Source organism: Rana temporaria, chromosome 1 (assembly GCF_905171775.1).
Source record: "Rana temporaria chromosome 1, aRanTem1.1, whole genome shotgun sequence".
Classification (NCBI taxonomy): Eukaryota; Metazoa; Chordata; class Amphibia; order Anura; family Ranidae; genus Rana; species Rana temporaria.
In genome coordinates this window covers 472,985,916-473,004,946 of record NC_053489.1, presented here as the reverse complement: position 1 = coordinate 473,004,946, position 19,031 = coordinate 472,985,916, and positions in this window count along the sequence as shown.

Genomic DNA, 19,031 nt, shown 5'->3' with positions numbered 1-19,031 from the left:
GGGTGTCTGGCGGACTTTGTGGCCACCAGGAACGCGCACCGGCTCCCGAGCGACGCGGCGGCGCACACCCTAGACAGCAGGGAAGCCCAGGACGTCATATGATGCCCGCCCAGGATGGGAGATCCCTCCTGCGGACCCCATATGTCAATACGTGGGATATGAAGTGGTTAAAGTGAATTGTTCCTTATCTTAATTCATGTATTAAAACAAAGTTAAAATTTACATTACACAGACACCGATTTAGGGTATTTTTAGCTTGTTGGGAAGATTTGGGGATGAAGCTTACCTTTTACTTCTTTGCAGGGAAATAAAAGTTTCACGTTATTACACATGCTCCATTACTATCATCCTACATGACCCATTCAATGACAGGTAGATGTGTCCACACCAAGTATTTCTGGGGAGAAACACGTCTTTTAGCAGCTTTAGTGATTCTATGGACAGCGTATTATATTATCTTTCCATTTTTCTTGCTACTATATGTGCTAAAACAACAAGGACAACCACAGACCATTCCATCATGGTCTGGGATGAGGCTTGTAGAGCAGTAGCTATAGCAGTAGAGAGGCTTCCACTGACCAGCTGGATAAGTGCAGCAGCAGGTCACCTTGAAGGATGATACATGCTCACCTCAGTTGTGGAGTCTAAGCACTAACTGGTGTTCACCAGAGCTCCTGATGGTGGAGTTAGGTTTTTCTGCATGTTAGTACCAGGCCGTGCTCCTGAGTATTGTTCTACCATGAGGTGAGCAAACTGGTGTCCGGTAGCAGATATAGCAGGTAGAGATCAAGCAGAAGCAAAGTCAATAAACAAGCCAAAGGTCGGCAACACGTGGTAGCCAAAAAATGGACAGCTGCAGGAGTGACAAGAGACAGATATTGGCTGAAGAAAGCACAATAATCGGGCAAACAAGAAGTGAAGAGAAATGTCTTACATCAGGAAGTTCATGGGAGGAGCAAAGAATTATGGGTTCACCAAAAATAAGAAACAAGGCAAGAGGCCCAAACAATCAGACAGTGACCTGTCCAGCATCTGAGGTGGCTCAGCAAGAAAAGACATGCCAGACATGGAAGATGTTATAGGTTTAGACCTGGGTCCTGACAGTTACTAATTTTGAAGCTTTTTTTTTTATCAGTTTTGGTGTATGTTTATTTGTTACCATATGTGTAAATATAATGATTTGATGTCTTCAAAATAAAGAAAATGGTTGACTTTAAAAATAATTTTGTATTTTTTCTACGAATTTTTTTTTTATGCATGTAGGCTACTTTTATTGGTTACAACAAAACATACACAATATATATATATATATATATATATATATATATATATATATATATATATATATATATATATATATATATATATATATATATATATATATATATATATATATATATAACCACTATATCATTTAAATAAGTTAGCATGCTTGAAAAAAATTGGTCCTAAAATTATTCTAAAAATTACTTTTATCATAAACAAAATAATCACAGTGAAGAAAATGTTAGATATTTCTGATAACTGAAACTATTGTTTTCTGTTCCATTTGTAGAACATAGACTTATTTAGTTCACGGGAGATGAAATAGCCATAGGAATAGCATAAGTCACACAACAATGCCCTCAATCCTGCAGACAGAAAATTTAATTGAAAGTTTTTTTTTTTCATCTTTTTGTCTCTGCTAACACCATAGATGTGTTGCTTTCAGGCTGTTAGCCTACAGACTTATCTGAATATCCCTTGGATTTCAGGATACAGCAATACATGCCATGTATCATTCTATTGCCATATTTTATGGAGACAGTTGCAGATGGGTAAACAATTCTTCTTAAGTTGGGTGCTCTATCTTCATGTCTTTGTCCTGGCTTTGGAAGAATTTACTTCAACTGCTATTAAAAGACAGGGAAGTTACAGAAGAACTTCTCAGAAAAAAATGTATTTTCTCTCTATACACCCCCAACTAAGAAATCCTATTATATGATCTATAAAAGGTTGCTTCTCTGGAATATAATAGTTTGCTTCCCATAGACTGATCTGATAACCAGCACAGCTATGGTAGATGTCATTACTTGCAGTAATCACAGTAAAGATTTTAATAACGTTAGTGACCAGATGAATCAAGTAACATATTCATAGCAGATTTCTGTAACCACTTCAGTGCCAGAGCCTTTCCTACCTTTCCCCCCTTGATTTTTTAATTTTGATGCTGATTTTATACTTTTAAACTTTTAGCGTGTGCAGTCTTTTCTAATTAAATATATTGTGTAACTTGTTTTAGTTCAGATAAGCCAAGGCTTTCATCTGGTAGCAGATTGTAATATGTGTACTTTTATCCTTTAGGTTTAGTGTTGGGGTGACACAGAATGCCATCCTTGGTAGTGTGGAAGGCTAACATTCCCATCTCATTTTGAAAGGTGAGAAAAAAAGGCTGGGCAGCAGTCACTTTATTTACTGCTAATCTTAATTTCAAAAGTGAAGGTTTAGTTGTGCAGGTTACCCAAAAATAGCACAAAAATAGGACACATATTCTAAAAGGTAGTATGCCCTTTAACAATAGCCTTTTGGTATTTGCTGGTCCTGTAAAAGCAGCCAGACATATCTATGACATTTTAACAACAGTTGCAGTCTTTCTTGAGTTGCAGTGGATCTCTCTCTCTCTAATAAATCTGTGCATTGACTCTGTTAGAGCAGCCAAAGATACCATGTTTGATGGGCAAAGAATCCTTTCGTTCAATGTCCAGCAGTAGTTTTTACTCTACTGCTAAGGTATTGGGCCTCCAGCACATGCCCTAGGTTGGGGCAAGGCCCAAGCAGAGATCTTAGCACACATCCTCTCCATACTGAAGCCTGTGAGGGTAAGAGAACTCTGTAAAGGTGCTCCAAATATTCATACTCTTCTCAAACTATATCTCTGAACAAAGACTACAGGGATTAGTTAGGTCAGTTAAATATTTTTAAACGTTGACTGTCCTTCCCACACTAATTACTGGTACTTCCTTGAAAGTAACAGGCAGAAGCATGCAACATACCAAGATTAGGAAAACCAGCTGATTACATTTTTTTTTAAAACAGAGCTTAGGCTGATTACAGCATAGTGGCTAACACCAGCAAAGTGAAAAAAAACCTATGGTCATAGCATATACTTTAACTTTCCTGACAGACTCCATGGCAGCATATGTATGGGTTAACCCCGCCTCTTCTCCAATCCCATAGTATCCCACTCCCATTAACCACTGGCAGAATGGCTCCACTGGGCAATACCCCGTATGGGTAAGCTGTACCCCTTAAGCCCCGCTGGAGGCGCGCAAGCGACCTCTGCATGGCTGGGGAACTAATGCACGTGGCTACCCGTGATCTAGGGCATGAGTGCCAGCACAGGGATTTATGTGTGTAATCACACAAATCCCTGTTCTGTCAGGGAAGAGGAGACATATTGTTTGTTCCTACTAGGTAGGAACAACAACATGTCTCCTCCCCCAGTCAGTCCTATCCCCATACAGTTAGAAACACTAACTAGGGAACACATTTAACCCCTTGATCGCCCCCTAGTGTTAACCCCTTCCCTGCCAGTGACATTTACACAGTAATGAGCGGATTTTTATAACACTGATCATTGGTCCCAAAAATTTGTCAAAAGTGTCCGATTTGCCGCAATGTCGCAGTACCGCCAAAAATCTAAGATCACTGCCATTACTATTAAAAAAAATAATAATAATAAAAATGCCTTAAAAATTGCATAAATCTTTTCCATAGTTTGTAGATGCTATAACTTTTGTGCAAACCAATCAATATACGCTTATTGTGTTTTATTTGCCAAAAATCTTGTAGAAGAATATATATTGGCCTAAACTGATGAAGAAATTAGCTTTTTAAAAACATTTTTGGGGATATTTATTATAGTAAAAAAAAAATTCCCCCAAATTGTCGCTGTTCTTTGTTTATAGCGCAAAAAATAAAAACTACAGAGGTGATCAGAAATAACCAAAAGAAAGCTCTATTTGTGGGGAAAAAAGTACGCAAATTTAGTTTGGGTACAGCATTGCATAGCCGTGCAATGTCAGTTAAAGTTACGCAGTGCCAAATTGTAAAAAGTGCTCCGGTCAGGAAGGGAGTAAAATCTTCCTTGGGTGATAAGGTGATTTAGCGTGTAAGCCATATCCGGAAGATGGTGAGGAGATGAAGATGGTGAGGAGATGGATCCCTTGTTAGTTCCAGCAGTCCCTAGTTATCAGCGAGGTGGAAAAGGGCATATGAATGTAAATGTGGTGCAGATGAATGTCGTGCAGATGAAGAACCAAAGCCCTGCCATTCAGCAGTTTCGCTGGGTAGCCCTATTTGCAGGTGGCACAGGATGGATGAATCAGTCTCCCTACACCATCGCATGAGAGGGTGTGTCTAACCCTTTCCTTTTCTCACTTGCCTAGGCACTCTCTTGTGTTTTTACCCTTTCCTTTCTACCTCATTTTGTTTTTGTGAGTTTTTCCAGGTCAGATTGAAATACACAGCATGAGATAATAAAGACCTCATTAGGTCACAGCATCAACATTCTTCTTCCAGATCTGAATTCTCCTCTAGGCACCACACCCACCACCATGTCAGCCGCTCCGAGGAAGGAGCCTGCTGGGGATGTGGGACTGAGGTCCCAGTAAGCAAGTCTCTGTGTGAGCCATGCTTTGCCTGTTTGGTTGAGGAAAGGGATGGTGATAATCAGCAAATAGAATCTCTGGTGCGTGGTGCAGGAATCCCTTAAAGTGTGGGGTACAAGTCAAACGCAAAGTCCGACAGCCGTTATGGCGTGTAAGGACAGCCAGGAAGTACTGGATCCATCTGAACCAATCCATCTATGAAGACCTCAGACAGTGAGGCAGAAGGAGATGAGATACACTGTGCCTTTGTGATGCCTTTGATCAAGGCAATTAAGGGAAGCATTAAAATGGGTAGAGCTTGTAGAGTCTCTTGCAAAACAAAAGGAAGTTCTTTAAGCACCTCTAGAGAGAGCGCTTTAATTTCCTGTTCTAATTTCCTGTTATCAAGGTATGTCACTCTTCCTTTAGAGGATGCAGTGAATGGCCTGTAAGTCGACCTTGGCTCTCGTGGCCATGTTTAAAGCAAAATGTGGAAGGAGAATGTGGACGCAGTATTCAAGAGCAGTTTCAGATGAAGCAGCCAGAAACTCTGTAGTTTAGGAGCCAAAGCTGGTGTCAGTTTTCCATGGTGAGGCTTTAATTGACATCATCCACATAGTGGCACGGGTTATGCTCTCGTTAGTTAAGGCAAAAAAGGCACTATGGCTGTGCCTTGGCTTGCTGATCCCGCCTCTAACAGGCATTGTGGAATTCCTTTTGAAGGAGCTTTATCTTTTAGCAACAGGCTGGATGGCACCATAGCCACCATAGTGGCAAGTTGGGGTATTTGCCTCAGGACCTGCGCCTGCTAGGACAGAAGAAAACATAGTCTAGAAGACAAAGTTCAGAGCATGGGATGGGTAAAGGTCTAAGTAGTCCCCAAGATTTGGTGTTGGCCCCTTTACTGCGCTGGCATGAAACACATGAGAGAATATACTCTTTACAGTCCTGCCTCCAACCAGGCCACCAAAAAGAACGGGCAACCAATTCTGAAGTTTTCAGCGTCCCAAAGTGACCAGCCAGCTTATGATCATGAAGCATCTTTAAAGTCAGGGGTCTAGCCTCCAGTGGAACAAAAATGTTTCCTTGGGACCAAAGCAAGTCATCTCGTTTTTCCAAGGAGGATACCTCTGGGTCGGTACAATGGCTGGACGCCAACTTGATGGTGGTCATAAGATCAGTGTGTGTAAGCAGAAGGAAGTTTTGCGGAGATAAGATGGTGCTGGGTTCCGTTGACTGGGGAGATTCAGGGAACATCCGGGAGAGTGCTGCTTTCCCATTCTTGGAGCCGGGTCTGTACGAAATATGGAAGTTGAACCTAAAAAAGAATAGGGCCCAACTTGCTTGCCTGAGTCTTAAGCGTTTGGCTGTCCTGAGGTATTCTAGGTTTTTATGATCGGTGAAGATCATAATGGAATGGGAAACACCCTCCAACAGATATCTCCACTCCTCCAGGGCGAACTTGATGGCCAACAGCTCCCTGTCTCCCACATCATAATTCCTTTCCGGGGAACTTAGTTTCCGTGATGCGAAAGCTACAGGATGGAGGAGGGCCTTGGGGCCCTGTCTCTGGCAGAGTATGGATCCAGTGGCGGTTTCCGAGGCGTCTACCTCAACAAAAATGGCAGGGCTGGATCCGGATGTCTTTCGAATTCGCATTTCTCTGCTTTAACCACTTGACCACCAGGCACGTAAACCCACTTAATAACCAGACCAATTTTCAGCTTTCGGTGCTCTCACAATTTGAATGACAATTACTTAGTCATACAACATTGTACCCAAATGAATATTTTGACCTTTTTTTCACACAAATAGAGCTTTCTTTTGGTGGTATTTAATCACCGTTGGTTTTTTTTTATTTTTTGCGCTATAAGAGAAAAAAGACTGAAAATTCTGTAAACAAAATGAATTTTTCTTTGTTTCTGTTATAAAATTTAGCAAATTTTGTATTTTTTCTTCATTCTTTTGCATAATGGGAAAGATGAAGTTACGCAGAGTAAATAGATACCCAACATGTCACCCTTCAAAATTGCACACGCTCGTGGAATGGCGCCAAACTTTGCTACTTAAAAATCCCCATAGGCGACGTTGCAGGGTATTGTGAGGTATTGCAGAGTATTGTGGGGTATTGCAGAGTATTGTGGGGTATTGCAGAGTAGTGTGGGGTATTGAAGAGTATTGTGGGGTATTGCAGAGTATTGTGGGGTATTGCAGTGTATTGTGGGGTATTGCAGAGTATTGTACAGGGTATTGTGTATTGCACAGTATGGGCAGGGATAGCTGAGCATGTAGGGATGGATGGATGGCTGGATCTGTGACTGCATTTGTCACAGATCCAGCCCACAGCACTCGTGCTGCATTCGCTCTCTCCCCTCTCCTCTCACACTGTACCGTTCGGTACAGAGAGGGGAGGGAGGAACCGGCGTCATCACATGACGCCGATTTGTTTACAAGTGATCGCTCTGTCATTGGACCCGATGCATAAAGATACGCCGATCTACGTGAATCTGGGCATATATATATATATATATATATATATATACACACACATACCTGTGTATATAGATACTGTATATATGTGTGTGTGTGTATATATATATATATATATATATATATATATATATACTGTATATATACATGTGTATATATATATATATATATATATATATATATATATATACACACATATATACAGTATCTATATACACAGGTATGTGTATATACATATATATATACTGTATATATATACATGTGTGTGTGTATATATATACACACACACATGTATATATACACAGTGGCCCGGATTCACATACATTGGCGCATAGTTATGCCGGCGTAGCGTATCGAATATATGCTACGCCGATGCAGCGCACAGAGGCAAGCACAGTATTTACAAAGCACTTACCCCCAGTCGCTGTTAAAGATACACTGGGTTTCCTCAGCGTAAGCCAGCGTAGGTGGAAGTGGGCGTGAGCCATGCTAATGAGGCGTGACCCCATGTAAATGAAGGACTGAGTGTCATAAAGTTACGAATAACGTACGGCGCATGCGCCGTCCCGTGGACACATCCCAGTGTGCATGCTCAGAATCACATCGAAACAACTGCCTAAGATACGTCGAATCACTGCCTACGACGTGAACGTAACCTACACCTAGCCCTATTCACGTACTACGTAAACAACGTAAAATACGACAGCTGTGTTCCCTGGTCCATACCTTTGCATGACTTGCGCCTCCTATATGGGGAATAAATTTACGCCGGACGTACGACTTACGCAAACCGTGTATATTATGCGCCGGGCGAAAGTACGTTCGTGAATCGGCGTATCTCCCTCCTTTGCATAGGTGAATAGGAAATCAATGGGAGTACCACTTGCAGCCAGCGTAAATATGTGCCAACAATACGCCGGCGTAGGAAAGTTACGTTGGTCGGATGAAGACTATTTTCAGGCATATCTAGTTTTGTGGGCACGGCGCACAGATACGACGGCACATACTTACACTTAAGCGGCGTATCTCGAGATATGTCGGCGTAAGTGTTTTGTGAATCCGGTCCAGTATATATATATACTGTATATATATATATATATATATATATATACACACACACATATATACAGTATTTTTATATATATATATATATATATATATATATATATATATATGTATACACACACACATATATACACAAACACATGAATATTTATATTCATGTATTTGTGTATATATACATAAATACTGTATATATGTGTGTGTGTGTATATATATATATATATATATATATATACATATATACATACATACACACACATGTGTATATATACAGGATATATATATAGTTATCATGTGTCTGAAAACATGTAATTACATGTTCTTTTAAACTTTAGTTTCACTTTTTGAACTCGGCTGCACTGTAATCTCACAATAGCTCACAAGATTACAGGCAGCCTAGATAAAGCCCTGATTTAGGAAATTATTTTAATTTTTTTAACGGAGAGGTACAGTCTATAGGGTGAATGATCACTGTGATAGCCAAATAGAGCAGAGACATACTGTGCATGAGTAATAAATTAGAAATACTTTGGGCCAGATTCACAGAAAAAGTACGCCGGAGTATCTGCTGATACTCCGGCGTACTTTCAAATTTACCGCGTCGTATCTTTATTTGTAATTCACAAACAAAGATACGATGGCTTTTGGCTAAGATCCGACAGGCGTACGGCTTCGTACGCCTTCGGATCTTAGGATGCAATACTTCGGCGACCGCTGGGTGGAGTTCGCGTAGTTTTCCGCGTTGGGTATGCAAATTAGCTGTTTACGCCGATCCACGAAGGTACGCGCGTTCGTCGCAATCTCTTACGTCGTCGCTAGTCAGTTTTTCCCGTCGCAAACTTACGCCTGCTATTTCATGGCTTAGATTTAGACCAGCCATGTTAAAGTATGGCCGTCGTTCCCGCGTCTAATTTCAATTTTTTTTTTTTTTGCGTAAGACGTCCGGGAATACGAAAGGACGTAAAGCACATCGATGTTCAAAAAACACGTCGGGGCGCTGTAATTTCGCTCAAAGCATGGCGGGAAATTTCCTAACGGAGCATGCGCAGAACGTTCGGCGCGGGAACGCGCCTAATTTAAATGGTACACGCCCCATTTGAATTAGGCGGGCTTGCGCCGAACGCATTTACGTTACACCGCCGCAAGTTTACAGGCAAGTGCTTTGTGAATCAAGCACTTGCGCTGAAAACTTGCGGCGGTGTAACGTAAACGAGATATGTTACGCCGCAGCGCAGGTACCTGAATCTGGCCCTTTATGTCCACTTTTTTTAAACCATAAAACATTTTACCAACAGTATATAACTATCAATATATATGGGACACTGAAGTTCCTGTCTTTTTTAAGGGTTTATTTTAAGGGTGTGGATTAAATATTCCCATGACGTTTATAAGTCTTATGGAATTGAATAGACAACAAAGTGTTTGTATCTCAGTTATAATTGTACATAACTAGTTTTGCGAACAATACATTTAAGAAATCAGAAAACCTTAGGACTGTGTGAACATTGTGACATAATATATGGGTAAGAGTGTAATAAAACAATAAAAACATCTATGTATGACATTAGTGAACTTGACTGTACTGTAGTAATATTTATGCTAAGTGAGACTATTTTTCTGCATATACGTACATGATCTGTTATCCAGAATACCAGGCATTTACCAGAAAAAATATATTTACCTGATTTTAATCAAAGTCAATATGTAGCCAGCACCACTCACTCTATCTAATAAATTCAGTAAGAGTAGGAGTCAGAAGATTATTGATAGTGTCAAAATAACTTGCCAAACCATCATTTAAAATCAAAACCACACAGGACATATATGTAGGCATATTTGATAAGTATTAAACAATAGAGTAACCTATTGCTTAACAGACAGCTAACTGTAAGGCCGAGTACTCACGAGCAAACATGTCCGTTCGAAATGTCCGACGGGCTGTTTCCGGCGTACAAGGCTGTTTTTTCATTTGGCCCGCTGGCTTGTACACACCAGCGGACGATATTTCCCTGCGGACCTGAACGCGTGCACGTAATCCACGTTTGACGTCACTATAAAGGGAAAGGCCAAAGTCAATGGCGACGCCCTCTGTTCCGCTTTTGCTAGTTACGGCTTTGCTCGTGTTAGTGAAGGTTTGGTTAGAGCTGATTCGCGCTTCTCGGTCTCCAGGCTTTAGCAGGTAGTATTTTCTCGTTCAGTGCGTGTGCTTGTGGGTACGTAGTTGGCATTCGGGTACAGGCGTGCAGTTCGTTCTGCTTAGCAGATTCGTACTGTGCGTTCGTATCTGTGTGTCGTGCGTTCTTTGCAGGTACCGCTGGATTTGATTGTGCTTTCTGTTGGAGTGTGTTCTTGACTGACCAGCCGGCCGGTTTGAAGCCATGATGGAGCAGCAGCGTCAATTTTCGCGAGTTGGTGCTGTTTATGGGATGGCTGCTGGATATGTTCATTATTCCAGTACTTTGGCCAGAAACAGGGGGCGGAGGCGTTTCTGGACCAAGAATTGGTTGCGCCAGCGTGACCAGTTCTCACATATGCCTCTGCTTAGGGAACTCCAGGAGAATAATCCTAATGACTATAGGAATTTTCTCCGCATGACGGACCCCGTATTCAACAGTCTGCTGGATCTTCTGTCCCCCTATATCACGAGGCAGGACACTGTGATGCGCCAAGCCATCACGGCCGAGCAGAGGCTTATTGCCACGTTGCGGTACCTGGCGACTGGGAGGAGCCTGCAGGACCTCAAGTTCTCGACAGGCATCTCTCCGCAGGCGCTTGGGGTCATCATACCGGACACGTGTGCTGCCATCATTAAAGTTATGCACGAGGAGTATATGAAGGTAAGTTTCCTCATTTTAACCTCACAATGTGTCTTTAATAATGTGGCAAACTAACTTTTTATTTTATTTCCCAGATATGCTGTGTGTTTAACTAACGTTCCCTTTTCTCACTATGCATGTTGATATCAGCTTTTACATGTTCTTTTTATTTTGGCCTACCTGCATATTTTGATCTTACCCAATATTAACCTGTCCAGCATGCTATCTTCGGGCCAACCCCCACCATGCCACTTTTTTTTTTTTTTTTCTAAAAACAGTTTTAACACCCCCCACCCCCCCTTCAAAGTGTTTTTGTCCCCATCAGAGGGCTGTGGAGTCTCTTATTAATTAAGTGGGCCTATATATTTGTGCCCCGAAATTCTCCCTTCATAATTTGCAAATGCTATTTTAAAAATGTAAAGTTGCACAAGGATGCTTGTAGGATTATGTTTGCAATGTTTATGTGCCAAAGTACTAAATCTCTTTTTTTGTTTGTCCCCACAGCTACCCTCCACACCACAGGAATGGCAGTCTGTGGCTTCCCAATTTGCCGAGCGGTGGGATTTTCCTAACTGCGGTGGAGCAATAGATGGGAAACACGTCCGCATTGTGCCCCCACCCCACTCGGGGTCCTTCTATTATAACTACAAGGGTTATCATAGTATTGTGTTGATGGCGGTGGTGTCGGCACAGTATGAGTTTCTATATGTGGACGTGGGGAAGAACGGCCGGATGTCAGATGGGGGAGTGTTCGCACGGACTGATTTCTATGATCGTCTCCAAACTGGTGGTCTGGCATTGCCACCAGATGAAGATAATGTGGAAGGACTTCCGTTTGTGTTCCTAGCGGACGAGGCTTTCGGCCTTGGACCTCACCTAATGCGGCCTTTTCCCCAGAGGACCCTCACCTTAGAGAGGAGTGTGTTTAATTTTCGGTTGTCCAGGGCTCGGAGGGTAGTCGAGAATGCCTTTGGGATCCTCAGCAACCGGTTCCGCCTGTTCCTGACATCGATACATTTGGCGGAATATAAATTGAACACCATTATATTTGCCTGCTGCATTTTGCACAATTTTCTACGCAGGCACTCCCAGACGTACCTAGCCTCCATGGGCTCTGAGGCAGGACTACCCTCAGAGAACATTCCTGGCCTGGACACTGGTCGCGCTGGCTTGGCCCCCCAATCTGCTCGTGAGGTACGCGACAAATATGTTGAGTACTTCATGGGTCGGGGGGCCATTGCTATGCCAGATCATATTTCTTTCTAATTCGGCCCCCAAAGAAAGGAATATTCTCACAACTAATAAATAATTAGACCATTGGACTTTATACAGTTGTTTGTCATTACTGCTTTTTCTCTATTTTTCTGTCTTCCAGGTTATCTCCAAAAATCGTGCACTTCTAGTGCCAAATTTACTTACTCAGATGTATTAACTAACCACATTTGCACATTATTCACTCATCTACAAACTGGGTATTCAGTCTAGAAATAAGAAGCCACTCATTTTTCTGCTTTTGATGTCTCATATTATTTTTTTTAGTTTATTCATTTTTTAACAAGAAATGTGTATTTTTAGGCAGAAAACATTTCCTGCAAATTCTTGAGACAAAATATTGGCTTTTAATTATTTATTTTTTTGTCTTTATTGACAGTGATTATCAATAATAATGATCGAAACACAATGTAAGAATAATTTCACTGAAACTATACGCAAGAATTTTTGGGCTTGTCATTTGTTTGTGTCTAATTTTTTCAACAAGATTTTAACACAACACAAAAATTTTTGAATTTTTTACCAAAATTAGTTAACTTCTTTCTTTAGGTGAGATTTATTGTTCGTTTTGTGATCTGAAACTGGAAACATTTACAAACCAAAAAAGATCAACACCAAACAAAAATTAAAAAAAATAACAGCAGTCAGTCATATGGATGGTGTGCTTTCACACTGGAACACGCCAAAATTTCTAAATGCACACATTCAGTGCAAACTCGCCAAATGTCATTGGTTAAACAGACAAATGGCCACATGTGCTATCTGACATCATGGGTGATCAATGTCTGTGTTTTGTGGGAGCAAACCCTTCCTCTCAACTACTTGAGGATCGAGGAGGGGTTTGTACCCACAAAGCACAGACAATAGATAGTCTGTGATGGCAGCTAGCACATATTGGCACACTGTGTGTGCATTTAGAAATTTTGGCGTATTATAAAGTACAAAAATTAAAAAGGGTTTTGTGGGCGGGGGATGGGCGGGGGATGGGCTTCTGTGGTTCAGTCTTTGACACGGCCCATCATGTCCATGATATTTTTGTAATTTTGGTTGATGACTAGCATCCTTTGTCGCATGTTCTCCATTTCCGTGCTACACTCTGAAATGACATTTCGCACATTCTGCTCCATGACTAGCATCCTTTCCTGCATAATGTCCATTTCCGTGCTGCACTCCATTAGTTGCTGTATAATGATAGAAGCACTTGCACGTGAAAAATGTGCTACTCCATCTTGATCCCCTAAAAAGAAACAAATTGGCATTCAAAATATGTAAATAATTTCCAGCCTATCTGCATATGTTTGGCCCTATTAATATAGGGGTGACACTGACCTGATGGCCTGATAATTTCCACATCCCCAATTTCTTCATCTTCTATCACTCCTCCTTCTTCCACCACCTCCCCATCATCTTCTATCACTCCTCCTTCTTCCACCACCTCCCCATCATCTTCGACTCCTCCTTCATCCATCAATCCACCTTCTTGCAATTCGCCAAATTGTTCTTCCGCCACTTGCCCTTCATCTGATATAAATTCTAAGTCCAAAATAACTTCTTCCTCCTCTCTTCCTTCCTCCTTTCTTCCTTCCTCTTCTCCTTCCACATCCTCTTCTCCTTCCACATCCTCTTCTCCTTCCACATCCTCTTCTCCTTCCACATCCTCTTCTCCTTCCACATCCTCCTCTCTTCCTTCCCCAGCCTCCTCCTGCTCAACATGTGGAGGTGTTTGATTTTCCGGGTGTCTGGCCCTCTCTGCCTCCTCCAATTGCTGGCGTCTTCTTTCCCCTATAAGAAATAATAAAAAACAAAAGGTATACTCATCAGCACACAGATATTGGATATCATAAATCGCACACATTGCATAGACGATACATTTATGATGATTTTTGGTTGTTTATTCTTTCAGCAATCCTCCATTTTTGGCGTAGTTCTAGGCCAAGCTCTGATCCTGCCCCTTTTTTGCAAAGAAGTGACACAAATGGATGTCACCCCAAAACATTAATTCTCGTCGACCCTCCAAATAAATATACTTAGATTTTTGAGACACAGGTGCTTTGCATTTCAAGATGTTAAAACATCAGCTTTATTTGCATTTTGGAGAATGAATCTTGTTTGCCTGTCACATTCACTCAATTTAATTTCTGTGATTTTGCTAGTCAACAATGTTGGAAAACCAAGTTTGGGGCCAGTCAGCCATGTCCAGGTGTGTTGTTCCTGGAGTAACGTCACATTTTTGCTAAACAATGTCATATTACGCGTGTTTACTATTTCACAAAATTTGTTTAAGGTTGTTATTTGACATAAACACAATACAGTATCTACACGTGTTCAAAAGTACAAGCAGGCCAAGGAGGCAGATGTGAAAAAATACATGTCAACACATTATTGCAGACATTTCCCCCCCCCCTTAAATAATATGGACTTACTTTTACGCAGAATTTTTAGTATCTTCTTCATGTGATGTGGCTCCCTCAATTTTAAATCGGACCAACGCTTCCGTAGTTGCTCCTTTGACCTGGTGACACCAAACATTCTCCTCATTCTCCTTGCCACCTTGTCCATTATGTGTGACTTCCTACGGTTCGGTGTTTTGTAGGGCCCACATTCACCATCATAATCCTTCCTCCTCATGATGTAAACCAACTCCACCATTTCTTCGAACGCCATATTAGTGGCTTTATATCTTTTAGGCCTGGATCGGGACGGTCCAGCCTCTGTCCCTTCACTTGCGCCATGAGAGCTCCGTGCCCGCTCGTGTGACATCGCCATCTTTCCTTCCCACAGAGATTAGGGGCGTGGAAACGAGGAAATGTCCCGTCAGGGGCGGAGATGAGGGCGGGGATTATTGCATATGCGGAGTGTCGCGAATGCCAACAACGTATTGACGTACGTTACGCGGAGAATATTCGCGCGATTCCAGAACCTACACAGTTAACGCCATATTTACTTTTTCAATTGATTAGGGGCATGGCAAAGGTGACGAGGGCGGCGTTTCATACATACGCGGAGTGTATAAAAGGCGCTTGACGTGATTACGTAGGTTACGTGTTAATTCAGCGAGCGGAAGAAACGAGGATTGTGAGAGAGGCAGGTAAGAAATTTAAACATGGGATCAGCAGCGGGCTCTAAAATGTAGAGCAATGGGATGGGGGTTTGGTCTGTTGGTTGCACAGTTTTATTAAGCTATTATGTCTCTTGGATACCAGAATGTGATTTTCATACCCAAATGCTTTTGTAGACATCACAAAATAGAGAGATCAAAAATGCTGTGACTCATTATCAATTATGTAGGGTGTATTCAGATCAGGCCAAGTATTGTTCTGTGTTGGTTGGACAGAGGTCATTAGGAAGTTTCTTTCATGTAATCAATGCTGAGGGGCAGGATATCTACACATGCAATAGTGGCTTGATGAATGCTGTCGTTTGTAATAATTGTGTATGGTTGTAGATTTATATTATTTCCTGCAATGTAACCAAAGGGGCGGCATGTATAAAAAAAATGTTATCTAAAACCAACCAATGGGGCAGAGCTGGCCAGCATTTTCTAAACAAGAGACACTGTGTTTGTATTTCTATATAGGTACTACTTTTTAAACAACATATTCTATCAATGTAAATGCTGAGGCTTTTTTTAATTGTGTTTTTGGTTTCTTTTTATTTTTTCAATCTAGAAAAAAAAAGAGTAAATCCTAATTTCCCAATGGATCTCCTGCAGAGCCAAGACATTATCCAGCATTTGCTGGATAAATTCAGGGAAATGCCCATCCTGTGGGATTCAAAGCAGGACCATTATCATAACAAGGACGTACGAGCGGCAGCACTTGAACAGCTAGCAGCATACATGAGGACATGGGTGCCAGAATGCAGTGCCAACATGGTGAAGGATAAACTTGCCAACCTCAGGGGCACATATAGGAGAGCGTACAAAGCTCACCAAAAGCAGCTAAGATCTGGAGCAGCAGCAAGACCACCAAAGGAACCCAAGCTGTGGTATTACAACCAGATGTCATTTTTGCGGGATCAACTGGAAGGCAGGGCATCAATGTCAAGTCTGAATCCCAACCTTTCCTCCACGCTACCTCCCAGCGGGACTTCCCCAGATCACCACAGCCCTGCAGAGTCGGATGAAGAGGGCCTGGCTGACAGAGAGGCAGATCTGCGCTTCTACGATGATGAGGTATAGTAGTTTCATAACTAGTTATGTAATAATCTTAATTATTGTTTGATTCTTGACTTGATATTGGTTAATAAAATACAAGCTGGGAAGTAAAAATCTAAAATCGTGGGCAAACAAATAGGTGTCAGGGATGACAACTGCAGGGGTCAGAGGGTGAGTCTGTTTTCAAGTTTAAATTCAAGGCAAAAAATAAGATTCAAGCATGAAAATGTGAGTGAGTATATTCCTAAATATATTACAACATGTCCCTTTTTTTTACACAGGAAGAAGAGACCAGCCAGGAGGTGGCAGATCCTCTCCTCACTGTCAGCCAGGACGAAGGGGTCAGTGGCAGCCAGGAGGAGGCCGGGCCCAGTGGCGTTCAGCAGCTCCCCAGGACAAGCACCACCAGCCAGGCTCCTCCCCTTTATATTAGGCCACCAGGCCGTAAGAAGAAATTGGGGGCAGTGGAGGAAGCCAGCCTGAAAATGATTCAGGAGGCGAGTGCCATCATGAGGGCCCCCCTCAACCCCACTGAGGCCTACAGTGCCTCCGTGGCACATGACCTCAATAAAGGCACGGAGGAGCAGAGGCAATTGGCCAAGGGCATCATCAACCAGGCCCTTTGGTGGATGCAGAGGGAGCTGCTGACCCCAGACACTGGGCTATGTGACCCGGCCCGGCTTGCTGAACATCATACTCCTGCTGCCACATCATCCCCACCTGCAAGGGCCCAGGGAAGACCCGCTGGAAGGCAGCCTGGAAGGAAGGTTGCAAGGAAGAGGAGACGTTGATGCCCTGCCTTCCATTTGATCCCCCACAAATGGCATCTTGTTTGGACTACCACAGCTTGGGTTCCTTTGGTTATGTGCTGCTGCTTCAGATTTTATTTTGTGTGCTTCCTGAGGTTGGCTAGTTTATCCTTCACCATGTTTGAAATGCAAGTTTGCATGTATGTTGCTAGCTGTTCAAGTGCTGCCATTCTGTTTTTGATCCTTTTTATAATTTGCTCAAATAAAAGCCTTTTTGTTGATTTGAAAAACGTGCCTATTGTTTGTAATACTGTGGGTATTATTTTAGGCATCAAACATTACAAACAAATAAAATGTTTAATCTAAACTATTCACTAACTCATGTGGGGGGGGGGGGGTCATTTGGTGTGCCAACATGGTAGACAATTTAAACAACCTTCAAAAAAATCCTGTTAAATATACAAACAAAAGCTAAATCAAAACTATTTCCTATTAAAATATTCTAAATGGTGACATAACTATAAACACCTAAAGAAAGTGGGAAAGATAACCATTAAACATTAAAAGCAAAAAATTTGAAATGTGGAGGACCACTAAAAATATGATACGTCGGGCCAATAAAAGTTTGCAAAAATCTTACTACATCACAGCTAACAAATGTCACTTTTCAGTATGGAACAACTCAGTTGAAATAACATGAGCTAAATAACTGATTAGTTATAGCAAGAGAAGAATGAATAAAACGACGGCATCAAGCATTGGTTATTGTGTGTTTTGCTTCAGTGTTCTATTGCTAGAATTAATCTTTCTATTGACGAATGTGCCATATCCCAAAGAAACGTGAGTTTTACCTGAACGAGCGCTCCCGTGGCCTCATTTAGTCTGAGCATGCGCGGGGTTTTTGTACGTTGGTTTTGTGTACTCACCACCAAACATGTACGTTCGGACAGGATTTGAGCGGACGGTTTTAAAACAAGTTTGGAAATAAATGTCTGCTGAAAAACGGCCCGGCGGGCAAATGTACGGTGAAATTCTGTACGCTCGTAACTACACACGACCAAACATGTATGCTGAAACTGGTCCGCGGGCCAGTTTCAGCAAACATGTTTGGTCGTGAGTATGGGGCCTCATACTGTACATATCTATTCTACCTAGAAAAGGTTCTTAAATTCAACAGGCATGTTTTTGTATTGTCGTCATTTGTCAAATATTCAAGTTCAGTTAATCAAGTTGATTTCTGAGACAATATTAAAGTTCTAGATATTTGTATATGTCAAGCTCATTAATATTCTACACACCATTACTTTCTGTATTTTAGGTTTTTCTACTGTCTTAATCTCAGGATTTTGTTTATGTCATATGTCCTGCTTTCATACTCGATGTCACCTTTGGTGTCTTTTTCAAAAGATTTGCCTGCCGCAGCTGCAGCACAGTAACCAGCTACCTTGAACTTAATGGCCCTGACCATGTTTAGTCTCTGAGTAGACAACAAATGTCGGTAGCTTTCTTCTCTTCTCAGACGGCCTTTGATTTTTCTCCTTCTCCAAAAGTAAATGAACTTGTTGGCATGCATATGAAAATGTTTAATTACCCTGTATGAATATAACACAAGCCTAGCTCTTAACCAGTTCAGCATTTGGGAGTCCGTCATTCTTACTCCCCAATGATTTGTTACAGATTTTCCTGACAACAAATGGTTTATATTGTCACTACCAATTAGACAAGCACTTTGATGGAAACAATCATACTTTGATTTTCAACAAATTTGAGATGTCATAATATAGGCAAACATTCTTTTTAAGTTCTCTGCTTATTAATAGAGTTCTTAGAACAGAACTGCTAAGCTCTGCGACTCAAT